The following is a 17,119-nucleotide window of genomic DNA, read 5'->3' as shown; positions in this document are numbered from 1 at the left end:
AGACACTTACACGCAAGTCCCAAAGGGCTGGTACACATGAACACCCCCTTTCTGCTCCTCGCTTCTAACTTCTAGCCTGTTTCCACAAAGAAGCCACCACGTTAGGTCCCACCACCTGGGAGCACCCTTTGAAACATCTCAACATCTTCATCCACGCTTAGGACCACGCATTAGGGCAGTGATGGCGAACCTATGACACGCGTGTCAGAGGTGACACGCGAACTCATTTTTTTGGTTGATTTTTCTTTGTTAAATGGCATTTAAATATATAAAATAAATATCAAAAATATAAGTCTTTGTTTTACTGTGCTTGCAAATATCAAAAAATTTCTATATGTGACACGGCACCAGAGTTAAGTTAGGGTTTTTCAAAATGCTGGCACACCAAGCTCAAAAGGTTTGCCATCACTGCATTAAGGCAATAGAATTAATCTCATCTGAAATCACTTCAGGCTGTCCCTCCTCCCACCATTTTCTGACCTGAACTATGACTCTTCCTCATCTCAGAAGAGCCCCCACTCCCTGAGAGGGGACAACCACATCTCCTCACAGACTCATGACATTTTCATTAAAATAAACAACAGCCACAGTGCTCTAATAATGAGAAATATACACAGCAAGGGACATACTGTTCTCTTCCTCCAGGTGACCTGAGGTCCAAGCAACCTGGCCCCACCACTGCTCTATTTCTTTTTTCCATATAATTATCACCTAATATACTATACAATTGATTGATTCATTGCATTTATATTTATATTTTCCTCCCCTCCCCCATTAGAATATAAGCTCTTTGATGGCAGGGATTTTTGTCCCTTTTGTTGGTTCTCTACCCAAAGAGCTTAGGACAGAAGCTAGAAGGTACTAAGACATTTGTTGAGTCAATGAACACTAGCAGAGACCTTATCTTACTAGTAACTGCCACCCCTCTTCAAAGAACATGCCCTAGGAATGTCGGGAGGTCTTGGCCACACAGTATCCTGTCATGTTCCCATTGTCTTGGAGATGGTGGGAACTCAAACCAAGATGCTGCCATGAACACACATACAGGATTTTCCTCATCTTGCCTTTTCTCCCAGAACCACACACATGGGTAATACCTACTGTCGGCAGCAGCAGCAACAAATACATTGAGCCCAGCCAGCGTGGCTCAGTGGTTGAGCATCAACCTACGAACCAGGAGGTCATGGATCGATTCCCGGTCAGGCCACATGCCCAGGTTGCAGGCTCCATCCCCAGTGTGGGGCATGCAGGAGGCAGCCGATCAATGATTCTCTCTCATCAGTGATGTTTCTATCTCTCTCTCCCTCTCCCTTCCTCTCTGAAATCAACAAAAATATATGCATTTTTGAAAATACCCAAAGTAGAACTGCTGGAACACATTTTTTAATTTTTTGAGGACCCTGTGTAGTGATTTCCATAGTGTTTGCACCAATGTACAGTCCCACCAACCAGTACAAATAAGCACTTGAATATGTTAAACATTGTTAGTCATTTGATAAGTACAAATGAAAACCACCATAGGCTATCACTACATGCATATTAAATTGGCTAAAATTTAAAAGACTGACTATACTTTTGTTGATGACAATGTGGAGGAACTGGTAGGAATATGAAATGGTTCAACCACTTTGGAAAACACTTTGAGAGTGTCTTTCCAAGTTAAGCACCCAGTTTCTTAAAAAGTTAAGCATTCTGTGAGCCAGCCAATCCACTCCTAGGTACTGACCTAAAAGAAGTAAATCACATGTCCATTCAAAAACCTGGACAGGAACGTTCATAGCAGCCAGTATATTCATAGCAGAATATAATGCCCAAAAGCTGGAACCAACCCAAACGCCTATCAGCAAGCGAATGGATAAACACATCGTGGCATATTGATACAATAAAAATGAATGAAGTCTTGATATATGCATCCCATGAATGGATCCCAAAATAATCATTTTGAGTGAAAAGAGTCAGACCAAAAAAGAGTATGCATTGTATTTATACAACATTCTAGAACATGCAAACGCACCCATATTGACAGAACGCAGATCAGTGGGTGCAGATGTGTGGGGATTCAGAGGGGTGGGAGGGAGAGATTACGAAAGGGCGTAGGGAAATTTTTGGAGATAATGGATATGTTCACTATTTTTATTGTGGTGATGGCTTCATGAGAAAACAAGTTAAAACTTATAAAACTGTACACTTTAAATATGTGTAATTTACTGTATATAAATTATACCTCAATAAAGCTGCTTTTCTTTATTTCAAACAAAAAAAATTTTTTTAAAGGAAGAGTATTCTGAAAAGATGCTAATATCCCTAAGAGAGTTCACACCTTACCCCTTATTAGCTAATACCGTACTGAGAAAGAGAATGAGCAGTGGTTGTTAAGGACAAACCTCGTGATCTTTCCAGAAACTTGCCCTAATGACACACTTACTCGACACCCCAAAACTCTGACAAGTTCTTACGATGGCATGTCATAAAGAATCCATTTGGGGACCTTGCCTTTGTACCCAAAGGTGCCACTCAAGCACATTTGGAATTCAAAGCTGGATACCTCCGGGCCTGGAGTCACTGTCCTTACTATTTGTGCTTTTTCATTCTCTCCTCTTTCCCCCAGGTCCCCAAAGCAAAAATCAACCAATTCTAGACACACAACAACAACAAAAGCAGGACAATTTCCTGGAAGCCAAGCAGTCACCTTAACCTCTCGGATGACACCTCCTCAAGGTCAGGAAAGGGAACGAAGATGACCTGCCACCTTGGAAACAGTCGTGTGCCTGGTTCCAGGGCCGGGACTCCGGCCAGCTCTGTGGCTCACTGAACTACAAAGAGGCCCTCTGGTCCTCAGTGAAGAAGTTCTCAGGATTGAAGAAGGTCAGCTCACAGCTCATGGCCACTGGAGCATCACGACTGCTCAGAAATCAGAGAAAACTCAAGGGAGATGTGACCGTTCCCACGTCCCGAGTGGTTCAGGGTTCGGGCTCTGGAAGAGGGGCCACACGCAAATGAAAGAGACGAGACAAGAAATAATAATTTGGAAATATTGGGGGCCGGGCGGGCAAGCCCAATGCGAGAGAAAGGACTTCCACTGGTGCCCAGGCCTCGCCAACCTTTTATTCCATTTTGGATACACATCTAGCTCTCAGTCAGGCAGGTAATTGTGGTAACAGACAGGCTATCTTAAAGGTCAGTAAATATTAGGATTTACTCTGAGACTATTTGATCAGGAAATAGCTTGAGCCCCCATTGTCTGGACTAGACAATCGGTGCATAGCTCTGGCCCTTGCCATGGGTTCAAGGTTCACCAGCGTTCCGGGCTCCTTGTTTGCACTTCTCTGCTTGTGAAGACAATGGGTGGCTTCATAAAAATGTGTCGTAGCTGAACCGGTTTGGCTCAGTGGATAGAGCGTCGGCCTGCGAACTGAAGGATCCCAGGTTCGATTCCGGTCAAGGGCATGTACCTTGGTTGCGGGCACGTCCCCAGTGGGGGGCGTGCAGGAGGCAGCTGATCGATTGCTCTCATCAATGTTTCTAGCTCTCTGTCCCTCTCCCTTCTTCTCTGTAAAAAATCAATAAAATATATATTTAAAAAAAATAAAATAAAATGTGTCATGGATAGCCTTTAAACATTCCCTAACCCAGCGGTTCTTAACCTGTGGGTCTCGACCCCTTTGGCGGTCGAACGACCCTTTCACAGGGGTCGCCTAAGACCATCCTGCGTATCAGATATTTACATGACGATTCATCACAGTAGCCACATGACAGTGATGAAGTAGCAACGAAAATAATTTTATGGTTGGGTCACCACATGAGGAACTGTATTTAAGGGGCCAGAAGGTGGAGAACCGCTGCACCCATGAGCGTGCCGGTGTAGGATGCCCTGTCCCGCACGGGCGCCCAACGCCGGCACCTCACTGACTCAACGGGGCGCGTTCCCAAGGCCAAGTGGAACGAGGGAAGGATCGGCCACCACCTCTCTGTACTCTTTTCATTAAAGGGCTTTCTGGCAGAGTCGAGTTTCTAGAGAGGAATCATCCATCAGCTGCGGAAGCCCATTTCCAAGCCTGCCTCCTGTCAGAGAGCATCCTAACTCCTGGTGAGAGTGAAGGTGAGCTGAAGCGCACCGAGTCGGCCGCTTGGCCGGCCGGCGGAGCGTGGGCAGCCGCAGCGACCTTGACCTCCGTGCCCCGAAATGAGAGGAAGCGGTGACCCGGAGCTGACATTTCCTGACAGCATCGCCCAACTTTCCCAGCCCGGGGACCACAACTCACTGATAATGGGGCTTTGAAGTGTCTGGCCCCGGGCCAGGAGGCATGGCGAGTGTCCTTTGGAGAGTATCTGTTTTAGATTACTCCCGGTTTATAGGAAGCCACGCCGGCTAACTTTAGCATTTCTCCTGCCGGCCTCCAGAGCGCGGGGATTTCAGGCTGATTGATCTCCAGCTTGTTCTCTTGGCTGAAACCTAAATGGCAAGCCTACTGGGTCTGGGTGGTTTCGTTTGGAATTTTTCCCCCTTCTCTGCGCTGCATTCCAACCCCGCATACATTTCTCTTCTTCAGCTCCTCGCTCCAGCTGTGTTCGCTCATAATTCTCACATCCCGGGGGAACTTTCTCTTTCTCCTTGTGGGGCACTCATTCAAAAGGTGTTTCTGCCATGGAAACCTAACTCGACACCACACAAGGCACACGAAAGGACTCCATGACAAACGAGGACCCCCCCCCCAAATGTCAGTAGTGCAGAGGTGAAGAAACACTGCTTTGGAGTGATGGGAATAAAAGTAGTAACTCTGCCCTGGCTGGGTGGCTCAGTTGTTTGGGGTGTCATCCCATACACCCAAAGTTTGCCGGTTCGAATCCCGGTCGGGGCACATACCTCGGTTGCGGGTTTGATCCCCAGTTCAGGCACATTTGGGAGGCAACTCAGTTGATCAATGCTTCTCTCTCACATTGATGTTTCTCTCTCCCTCTCTCTCTCTCTCTCTCTCCGTTCATCTCTCTCTCTCAAAATCAATAGAACATATCCTTTGATGAGGATTAAAAAGAAAAAAGTAGTACCTTTGGCCAAATTAGAGAAAGTAGGAGAGGGAGCAGTTTTTTAAAGACTATGGCAAGCTCTTTGGGTTTGATACACGTTGTGTGTCAGATACACATAATACACACAGGTTGGAATGTTCCTGAACCAGTGAGGCAAAAATGATGTAAACATAAGCTTATCAACTTGGTTGGTTCAGCATAAAACCTTTCGTCTTGAAACCTCACCCAAACACAGAGCTTCACTTAAAACTTGGCACCACCGCCCAGCCAGCATGTGGGGCATGCAGGAGGCAGCTGATCAATGATTCTCTCTCATCATTGATATTTCTATCTCTCTCTCCCTCTCCCTTCTTCTCTGAAATCAATATATATTTTTAAAAACCATGCAGGCTGCACAAAGTGTTGGTAGCTACGTCTGCTCCTTCTCCCCCACCCCCACCCCCCACGACCCCCACCAGCTCTCTCAGAGTCACCCCCACTTCCAGTCTACCATGGTCTCAGGCCTCAGCAATGCACGACTCTCTGTCCAACAAACGCACCTAGTGCTGACTTCTTTGGCTCTGTGGTGGTGTGAGAAAGACGAGAGACAACCTCTATGCACAGACAGCTTTCCATATGGGCAATAAAAAAGGATATAAGAACACGCAACAGAAAAAAAACATTCGATGATCGTGACTGGGCTGAGCCATGTGAGTGAATGCATGGGCGGCGGGATAAAAATTCACGAACCCGTTTCATCGTCTGTCAGTGGTCGGCAAACTGCGGCTCGGCCTACCGCGGCTCTCGAGCCACATACGGCTCTTTGGCCCCTTGAGTGCGGCTCTTCCACAAAATACCGACTCTTCCACAAAATACCGACTTCTGTGCATGGGCCATGAAGTTTCAATCGCACTGTATGTGCACACGTGGTATTTTGTGGAAGAGCCACACTCAAGGGGCCAAAGAGCCGCATGTGGCTCGCGAGCCGCGGTTTGCCAACCACAGGCCTAACTGATTCTTTCCCCCTAATTTAGGAGCTTCTTTGACATGATGTTGGACTCACAGGAGAACAACTGAAAAGAGAATTGACTTAGGAAAAAACAGTAGGAAACATAGCAGCTTCTAAGCATCTATATCCCCTGGTCCTATGGGGTATTTTCTCCCCCTAAACTACAATACAAGTATGTCTTCTGCCTCCGAGCTCTCTTAGGAAACTTGTTCATGGAAGATCTGGATTTATCTCTGAGTTAAGCTCTGGAGTCCGGCCAGTCCTGTCTTTAATTAAGAGTACAGCCCCCCTGGCACGCACCCCCTCGAGCCTCCCACACCAGGGAGCTTGGCTCATCTTCCCCAGTGGTTAGCAACGTGAAGTCACCTACTGGTCATGTCAGTCCCGGGTCTCGGCTGGGTTCTACAGGCTGAGAGCTCTACCCGCTGAGTCATTCAGGGCAGCAGATTCCCGTCCTCGCCCCCACCTGCCGTGGGCAAGGCCGCTCTCCCGCATCTGTTTCTTATCTGGATCCTACTGCGTGTGCTGTGTGATTTCTGAGGCCCAGAAATCAGGATTTTAAAAAGATTCCCAGGTGATTCTAATGTGCAGCCAAGGTTGAGAAACCACTGTTCTACATCATCACCAGTTAAAGAGTCATTACAGTTCCATCTTCCCAATGCCAGGGTCTACCATTTACTTAATTATAAAGACTGTTGCCCGGCCGGTGTGGCTAAGTGGTTGAGCATCGACCTAGGAACCAGGAGGTCACAGCTCAATTCCCAGGGTCAGGGCACATGTCCGGGTTACGGGTGCCATCCCCAATAGGGGGCGTGCAGGAGGCAGCTGATCAATGATTCTCTCTCATCGTTGATGTTTCTATCTCTCTCTCCCTCTCCCTTCCTCTCTGAAATCAATAAAAAATATTTTTAAAAGACTATTATTTGGCTAAGGACTATGGGATTGGTGACAAAGATTTCTATAACAAGATAATCTCCCACCACCACCCTTACAAGCCATTCCCAGCACACAGCTAATACACCAACAGAATATGTGGAACCGAATTACAAGTGGTACTTTCTAATGTTCTAGTCCCATATACGTACATTCATATGCACAGTAGTCCCCCCTTACCCACAGGTGTAATTTCCATGGTTTCAGTTACTTACAGTCAAATGTGGTCTGAAAATGTTAAACGGTAAATTCCAGATATAAATAAGCCATAAGCTTTACATTGCAGGCCATTTTTAGTAGCATATGAAACCTCGCGAGTCCCCCTCTGTCCCGCCTGGGACTCAATCATCCTTTGTCCAGCATCGCCACGCTAGACACCACTCACCACTGGCCACTTAGTGGCCATCTCTGCTATCAGGTTGACTGTCATGAGATCATGGCGCTGTGTTCGAGTCCCCCACCCCTATTTTACTTACTAATGGCCCCAAAGCACAAGAGTAGCGATGCTGGCCATTCAGATGCGCCCAAGAGAAGCCAGAAAGAGGTTCCTTTAAGTAAAAAGATGAACATAGTTCAATCACATGTTGCAAGAGAGAGAGAGAGACCATATTCACATAACTTTTATTACAGTATTATCGTTGTAACTGTTCTATTTTATTACCAGTGATTATTAATCTCTTCCTGTGCCTCACTTACAAATTAAACTTCATCCTAGATATGTATGCATAGGACAGGAAATAACAGTATATATGGGGTTCAGTAATACTGGCATCAGTATTTCAGTAATTCAGGCATCCACTCAGAGGGTCTTGGAATCTATCCCCCATAGATAAAGGGGGAATACTCTATATTCATTCAACAAAACTTTGTTGAACATCTACAATTTGTTATGAAGTTCACCAGATACAGAGAAGAGAAGGGGGGAATCCATAGACACACACTATATAGTATAAGAAAATGTTAGACATGCTATGACAATTGCATGTACGAAGCACTCTGGGCACAGACAGAGGGGCCTCCGAAAGGAGAGGGCACTTGAACTTGGCCCTGGAGGTAGGGGGGCGTTACCAGGCTAGAGAAGAGGGATCCTGGGCAGAGGGCACGGCTTTGGCAGAGGCAGAGCCATACCGCTGGGAGTCACGAGGAGTCCAATGTGTGAGAGGATGCTGGTGCCAGAAGCAGCGGGCCCGCGAGGGGTGGGGAGACGGTCAGTAAAGAGCAACAGATCCATCAGGCCAGTCAGCCTAGAGCCAGATTGTAAAAGTCACACCAAATAGATTTTCCTTTATCCTCCAGGCAACGGGGAGTCATCAAGTGCTTTTTTTAGCGCGATGGAATAAAGGGCAGGAGAGAGAAAAAAGGGGGGGGGGGTGAATCCAAAGTCACTGGACTCGCAGATGCTATTAAGGAAAGTCCCAAGGGTGCACTGGGCAGGGGAGGGGGAGGCAGAGATGGAGTGATGAGCTCAGTCATTGCTGGACCACACCCAGGGGAGGGGTGAGCCGCGACCTGAACCGGGCAGCCCAGTGGTCTGTCTGCAAACGGGTTGCACACCGGGCCTGCTGGCTGGGGAGCTCCTGAGGGAGAGAAGGTGCCCGTGTGTTTCAAGCACCAGCTCCAGACCATGGACGTGACTCCAGTGTTGGGCTTTGTGTTCCAGTTCTCTGCTGCTTTGTTGATTTTGATCTGCTCTTCCTTCTGCATGGTTTTTGTATGTGTGTTACTTTAACGTGCCTTTGGGGCCCGGCCGGTGTGGCTCGGTGGTTGAGTGTCGACTTATGAACCAGAAGGGCACGGTCTGATGGATTCCCGGTCAGGGCACATGCCCAGGTTGTAGGCTCAGTCCCCGATGGGGGGCGTGCAGGAGGCAGCCGATCGATGATTCTCTCTCCTCATTGATGTTTCTATCTCTCTCTCCCTCTCCCTTCCCTCTCTGAAATCAATAAAACTGTATATTTTTTTAAAAATGTCTTTTGGTGTTTGCTCTTATCTCCGAGGAGGGTTAGAGGTAAGACAGGTCAGTATTCCATTGCTTTGGGTCAAAGGACTGAAAAAAAAGACCCAAACAGGCTTGAGAAGAAAGCAATCGCCAGGGGAGATCACAGATGCAAGAGAGAGCCACATCCGTGCATACACTTCTGAGCCCGGAATCAAGTTCATCTTTATGTGGCTTCACTCCTGGGTCTATAGTCACTTGAATTGGACAACTGGAAAACAGGCTAATCACCAGGCCTCAGTCTCTTGGTCCCGTCTTTTCTGGAATAGCTTCTTCAATTCTTTCCCGAGAGCCGCCTGATGGGTGTTTTTATTTATTTATTTTAATATATTTTATTGATTTTTTTACAGAGGAAGGGAGAGGGAGAGGGATAGAGAGTTGGAAACATCGATGAGAGAGAAACATCGATTCAGCGGCCTCCTGCATACTCCCTACTGGGGATGTGCCTGCAACCAAGGTACATGCCCTTGACCAGAATCAAACCTGGGACCTTTCAGTCCGCAGGCCGATGCTCTATCCACTGAGCCAAACCGGTCAGGGCCTGGTGGGTGTTTTTAGATGAAGAGCACATGGGAAATGGCTGGCCAGGGCTTCGTCCAGGTCGGTGCTGTCCTGTCCTCAGTTGGGGGTCCCATAAGGAACCCGGATGACAGTGACAGGCTGACCTGCCTGTTTCTCTAGCCTCGTCTCACACCACCTGCCCGCACTTCCTTCTCGTTCCAGCCACACTGACCTGCTTGCAGGTCCATTAATCTGCTGTCCCCTCACATCCCTGGACCATGTATCTGGACCGTTTCCCCCAAGTTCCCTTCTCTGCCTAGCGGAGTCCTACTCGTCTTTTGTCTGACATGATGGCGAAAGTATTCCCACCCACCTCAAAGGGGTGTTGTGAGAACCACCCACATCCTGTTCTCAGAACAGCGCCTGGTCTGTTGCAAGCATTCAACACACTCGAGCTACTCTTACTCCTTGTATTTCCAGATTCAATTCAAGTATTGCCACTTACAGGAAACCATCCATGAATCCTTCCCTTCCTATGAGGTGCCTGTCTTCAATGTGCTCCTGGCACACTGCACGTGTCTCTATGACTATGACAATGACAATGAATAAGGACTAGCAGGTACTGACTGCTGTGTGCAGACACTGCCCTGGGTTCTCACAATAGGAGATGTACTCATCATAGATGTACCAGGAGGTAGATGTACTATTATTCCCATTTGGCCCACTGGCCAATTCCGGGACAATTGAGCATCAAAATAAATCATGATAGCAATGAATGATAACCCGGTGAACAAAAGGAAATGCAAGTCCATTCAGATATAAATAAATGAAGAAATGAATTAAAAGTGTGATGAAGAATGGGATGTTTACATACTTTTAAAGCAACCCCCTGTGATATACTTATAAATCGCGATGAACGTTTGGAGAGAACTGCAAAGAACAATTGGAAAGAAATGTGTACAGTGGAGAAGTCGGGCAGACACCACCTTAACCACGTTAGCAACCGTCAGCAGTAAAAGACGAGCTGAAAGTGTGCACCCCCTGAGAGGATGCAATAAGGAAAGCCTTGCAGGCAGAAGGAGCAGAACAAGGAGGTTATGCTAGAGAAAAACCAACGCAGGTTGGCTATTACAGTTACTTTCCTCTAGAGAACAGAGGTGTCTATGAGGAGGACCACCTAACTAGTCCTGACCATGTGATCCTTGACTGACTGGTTTAAGATTCCATTTCGCAGAGAGCTGAAATTATAATTAAATTTTTAATTAATTTATTCTTTTTTGGAAAGAGTGAAAGAAGAGGAAGAGAGGGGGAGAGAGAGAGAGAGAGAGAGAGAGAGAGAGAGAGAGAGAGAGAGAGATTTGTTGTTCCATTTATTGATGCATTCATTGGTTGATTCTCGTATGTACCCTGACCAGGGATGGAACCCACAACCTTGACATTTCGGGATGATGCTCTAACTAACCGAGCTACTCGTCCAAGGCTGAAATTGTAATAAAATTATACCTCGGTTTGGTGACATGGGACTCAGCATAAGTGACCCCATTGGAGGCCTATTGTCCTGTTTTTAACACCTCTTACCAAGGCTTTCTCCCAGCACACCAAGCAAAGTTTTGACTATACTGGTAAACACCACATAGTGCAATGGACTTCAAATGTCAACAGCATGAAAAAAAAACACATTATTTTAATGAAGCATGACATTTTCTGCCAAATTTCTGAACTAACTGGGTAAATTTTGACAAACCCAAAATCAACACAGAAGGGCGCTAGGGCACACTCCTTGTCTATGCCCAGCTGTCAGATGCCCCCTGGTCCTGGGGGGCTCCCCCCCACCACGCTGGCATTGGACTGTCTTGATCACGGGGAACAGAGATCCACTCCAGCTGCCTCGGGAGATGAAGATTTATTGTAACAGTGTGCACAGTAAGGAAGAAAAGGGGGAGCTCAGCCAGAAAGCTAGCCACCGATGCAATTCAGGAAAAGACGAACAACCTGGCCCCATGGGGGAAACTGAATTGGAGAGACAGGCTGAAGGGCTTGTCTAAACCCAAAGCAATCCCAGGGAGCTCAGCACAAAGCTTTATGGATTTTCATTTCACAGCCCTGCCTTTGCTGCTTCTCTGCGTGTTCGTTGACCTCTCTTCCCACTCTGGGCCACTTATTCATCCCTTCTCTCTTAGCAGCTCGGCCTGTCCATTGAGTCAGCTTCCTACCCTCACCTCGCTCTTGATGTCTCGTTACTACAGCTGTACATCAGCGTCCACGCTCTATACTGCGTCACCCTCAGTTCCCTGCCATTGCCAACATTCATCCTGCTCTCAGTTCCACATTCCTAAGAAGGACATGCTGACTGGTCAGAGAGTCTTCATGATTCAGGATGGGCCAGCAGCCTTCAGGTTGGTGGCTTCCTATTGTTAATCTAAAAATAAAAAGCCAATGTCAGTCTGGCCGGTGTGGCTCAGTGGTTGAGCATCAACCTATGAACCAGGAGGTCACGGTTCGATTCCTGGTCAGGGCACATGCCCGGGTTCCAGGCTAGATCCCCAGTAGGGGTCGTGCAGGAGGCAACTGATCAATGATTCTCTCTCATCATTGATGTTTATCTCTCTCTTTCCCTCTCCCTTCCTCTCTGAAATCAATAAAGATATATTTTAAAATATATATATATATAAATATATTTTTATTGATTTCAGAGAGGAAGGGAGAGGGAAAGAGAGTTAGAAATATCAATGATGAGAGAGAATCATTGATCGGCTACCTCCTGCACGTCCCCTACTGGGGATCGAGCCCGAAACCCGGGCATGTGCCCTTGGCAGGAATCGAACCTGGGACCCTTTAGTCCGCAGGCTGATGCTCTATCCACAGCCAAACCAGCCAGGGCTATATTTATATTTTTTAAAAGCCAATGTCAGAGGCTACAAGAGTTTATCTGAGATCACAAAATTGCAATTCGGGGTTACGGATTTAGGCAGAAGCCCGAACAGTGATTACAGGAGGAAGGCAAGGAGGGGAGGGGAGAGGTTTATGAGAAAAGGCAGGGAAATGATGACATGAACAGGAGAACTTTCTAGTGGTGTTAAAGCTTCAGTGATACACGGCTGGTGAGTGACTCTGTCTTCAGAAAGAATGTCCATGAGCGTCGGTCTTTGTGGTCAGGAGTCTGCTATCTTGTTAGCTTTACAGACAGCTGTTAGTAAGACCCTGTGGTTGCTGTGGCCCAGGCCAAAGATGGGCTTGCCCAGTTCGAACATTCCAAAGGCAGTTCCTCCCACATGCCTGCTCTGGTTCTATTTTACACTGGCTCCACTGACGTCATCTTTTCACACCAGCTTTCCTCAGCTGTGCCTGGAGGACACAGACACGAGGTTCCCGGCAGGGTCCCTGGGAAGGGGCTGTGAGCAGGCATGGACCATGGTTCCATGTTCAATCCTTAGCACTTAGCACCGATGCGTTCATTTAATATTTTGACGACCATACTGTGTTATCATAACTGGCTTCCTTTGTAATCATGTGTGCTTTATGGTGTGCCTCTAACATCATTATTTAGAGAAGACATCCATAGGGTTCACCTGACAGCCAAAGGGCCCCTGTCCTAAACCCAGATCATCTCAAGGGTATGGATTGGGTCTCATTCTCTGTTGTGCCCTGAGGGTCCAGCACAATGCCAAGGGCAGAATAGGCATTAAAACATTTACAGAGCCCTAACCGGTTTGGCTTAGTGGATAGAGCGTCGGCCTGCGGACTAAAAGGTCCCAGGTTTGATTCCGGTCAAGGGCATGTACCTCGGTTGCGGGCACATCCCCAGTAGGGAGTGTGCAGGAGGCAGCTGGTCAATGTTTCTCTCTCATCGATGTTTCTAACTCTCTATCCCTCTCCCTTCCTCTCTGTAAAAAATCAATAAAATATATTTTTTTAAAAAAACATTTACAGAAATAATGAATACTTTTATTACAGAAGCAAAACCTGTGCACGGCCCATGGAAGGTACGCCATTAAAGTTTGTCTTTTATTTTTATGAGAGAGAGAGAGAGAGAGAGAGAGAGAGAGAGAGAGAGAAAGAAACATCGATATGAGACAGAATCAATTGCCTCTCATACGTACCCTGACTGGGTGGGAACTGGGGTTCGAACCTGCAACCTGGGCATGTGACCTGACTGAGAATCAAACCCACTCCCTTTTGGTGCTGGGGACGACGCTCCAACCAACTGAGCCACACCAGCCAGGGCTCCAATCGCAGTTTTTTCATAAATAGCAACTCACCCTCTGAGCCCCAACTTGCTGGCCCATCACCTCCCTCCATGAGTCTCGTCCAGCGGCCCGCATGCCAGCATACCAAAGCACAAAATCATCTCTCCAACAGGCTGGTACCGTCTCCACCACCAACGTTTCCAACCATGCAAAACCCTCCGCCGCTCATAAATGACTTCAAGATAAACACCAGGCCGTTGAAGGGAGGCGCAGCCAGATGGACGAACAATTCCAGAGTCTAATGAGAGACTTCTCAGGTCTGGGGGGCCTCCTTTCGGGGGAACTCTCCAGGCCGGGGACAGGCTTGGTATGTAGCCATCCATGTCCCAGGCCCTGCACAACACACATGTCCCAGCCAGCTGGTGAGAGCCGGGAGGCAATCTGAGGACTTGGCCTGATTTCTTTGTGTGCAGGATTCATTGGCTCCTACGGAGACTTGAATCTGAGCCCTTGATTGCCTTAGTCCTCTCGCCTAACCAGCTGAGCCACTCATCTTGACCATCTGAATGGACTCGGAGCCTCCCAGGGAAGGAGCCCAGCACAACAGACATACCCAGGAAGCCATGGTCATACAGAACGAGGCTGCGAGAAGGTGCTTGCATAACATCCTTGCCACTTCACTTCCTGCTCACAAGAACGGCAGAGGGGTTCGAAGCGACCCCCTCCTTCCTCACTCCACCCAAGGCCTGACCTTGAGTGGATGACAGCAGAGAGCCGGGAAGGTCACGTCCCTGAGCCTCAGGCAAGGTCACTGCCGATGATACCAAGAAAAAACGAATCCAGATTTTGTTGCTACAATATATTTTGAGTTTTCTTCCGCCAACTTTATATGAGTTTTGCTTTTGATCCATCCAGAAGCATATAGGACAGCGGTTCTCAACCTGTGGGTTGCGACCCCTTTGGGGGTCGAACGACCCTTTCACAGGGGTTGCCTAAGACCATCAGAAAACACATATAATTACATATTGTTTTTGTGATTAATCACTATGCTTTAATTATGTTCAATTTGTAACCAGGAAATTGGGGGTCACCACAACATGAGGAACGGTATTAAAGGGTCGCGGCATTAGGAAGGTTGAGAACCGCTGATATAGGAGGACCAGGGTTCACGTTCTTCTATCTCTTCCAAAGAAAGCCCTTCCCAACTGGACAGTCCAGGGACGCCGATGTGCTCCAGCAGATGGGGACTTACAAGTGGCTTTGGATGCGCCAGCGGTAGGACTAGGCATCTCACCTGTTATTTCATTCAGAGGGATGCACGTTTAGAAACTATTTAAAACACCTTCCTTCTAACGTGCCTTCAGAACTAGACCTTCAAAGTTGAGGAATAGATGAGCTGGAGAGATTCCTAAGTGAGGAGAATGAGCAAGTTCCTAGAAGAAGAGTAGACTATGGGTGGTGGACATGTGTTACCTAACTCTTGCTAGGGATTGAATTCTCAGGGTAACCCACTGTCACTGCTGTCACGCCGGAAATGGTCACTGGGATACGGAGACTTTAGGGTAGTGGTTCTCAACCTCTGGCCCTTCAAATACAGTTCCTCATGCTGTGACCCAACCATAAAATTATTTTCGTTGCTACTTCATCACTGTCATGTTGCTACTGTGATGAATCGTCATGTAAATATCTGATAGGCAGGATGGTCTTAGGCGACCCCTGTGAAAGGGTCGTTCAACCGCAAAAGGGGTCGCGACCTACAGGTTGAGAACCGCTGCTGTAGGGTTTTAGTCATGGCTTGGTGCCTGGAAGATACTTCATGCTACTGGAAGGGTAATACACTTGGAAGGTGACAGGAGTCGGTGAGAGTTCTGGGAACCATGGGACCAATGAGATGCCACTGCATGGGGTGACGAGAGGGCAACAGATAGGATAAGCTCCCTCCCCAGTCTGCCCAGAACAGCCCGGTGCTGGTGCCGGTTATCCCAGCGTAATCATTCATAGTGTCCCCTTTCACTGTCAAATGGGTCCCAGTTTGCATGACCATGAGTCAGACGACCTGTGGGATCTAATGAACAAAACAAACAAGCAAACAAAATAGAAACGGACTTCTAGACACAGAGAACAGACTGACAGCTGGCAGGGTTAGAGGCACTGGGTGAAATAGGTAAAGGGATTAGGCAAAAAAAAAAACAACACAAACAAACAAAACTCATTGACACAGACATCAGCATGGTGATTGCCAGAGGGAAGGGCAGTGGAAGCAGGTAGAAGAGGGTAAAGTGGGGGTAAATGGTGACAGGAGAGTAGGCTAAGGGTGGTAAACACACAATACAATACACAGGCGATGCATTATAGAATTGTGCGCTTGAAACCTATTTAATTAACCAATGTAATCCAAATAAATTCAATAAAAAATATTTTTTAAAATGGAGTATCAATTCTCCTGAAAATGATTTACAGAATCAACAAAATGTCAATTAAAATCCCAACAGACTTCCTGGTAGAAAGAAGTCAATGATTCTCTCTCCTCATTGATGTTTGGTTGTGTTTTTTTAAAATATATTTTTACTGATTTCTGAGAGGAAGGGAGAGGGAGAGAGAGATAGAAACATCAATGATGAGTTAGAATCATGGATCAGCTGCCTCCCGCACGCCCCCCACTGGGGATCGAGCCTGCAACCCGGGCATGTACCCCAAACAGGAATCTAACTGTGACCTCCTGGTTCATAGGTCGATGCTCAACCAGTGAGCCATGCTGGCCGGGCTAGTCAAGTATTGATACAATCACCCCAACCAACAATCCCACTTTTCCCATGGTTCTGAGCATGTAGTTACTTTGGTCCGTGGCATCCAAGGGCAAGTACATTTTATTAAGAGCATTTTTAGAAAGCGAGAATGTCAGAGGTTGACACCATCTCTTTCCAGCCCTCTATTCTGGGTAACATCGTTAAACGCCCGGCTGGCCCCCAACTCGAGTTGCACCTTTTTTTAATCTAACAGCCATTCTGTGGCTCGCATTTGTTTTCCTCGGCTGCCAGGGAGACAATCTGGCTCTCGTTGCCTTTGAAGAAGAGGCCGCTCTGATGAGTCAGGTCTACACTGGGAATAATTAGGTCAAATAAATGAGCCCTTCCAGCTGCCTATGGCATCGCTCAACACCCCACGCTGCAGATCCAGAGACAACGCTGGCCTGGTGGGAACGCAGAGGGGGATCTGCTGTGAGTTTCCCCTCCTCTTGCCCAAGGGATGTTACCAAAACGTAGGCAAGGTCGTTATGTCTCTCTCTTCGTATCTGGAAGAGTGAAAACTGAGCCATAAAATCGGGTGGCGGTCCCACTGCCTCCCCACCCTCCACGAGAAGGCTCCTGGCCCAGCTGGCAGGCCCGAGACAGGCTTCTGTCTCGTGTCGCATGTCCCCCTGGGGTCTCATGGGCTCCTTATCCTGGGCTGTCGTGGCCACTGGCAGGGGCAGAAGGAAATTCAAGGAGG

The sequence above is a fragment of the Myotis lucifugus genome, unplaced genomic scaffold (assembly GCF_000147115.1).
Source record: "Myotis lucifugus unplaced genomic scaffold, Myoluc2.0 scaffold_133, whole genome shotgun sequence".
NCBI lineage: Eukaryota > Metazoa > Chordata > Mammalia > Chiroptera > Vespertilionidae > Myotis > Myotis lucifugus.
The sequence above is the reverse complement of the archived record's forward strand: the minus strand, read 5'-3'. Positions refer to the sequence as shown.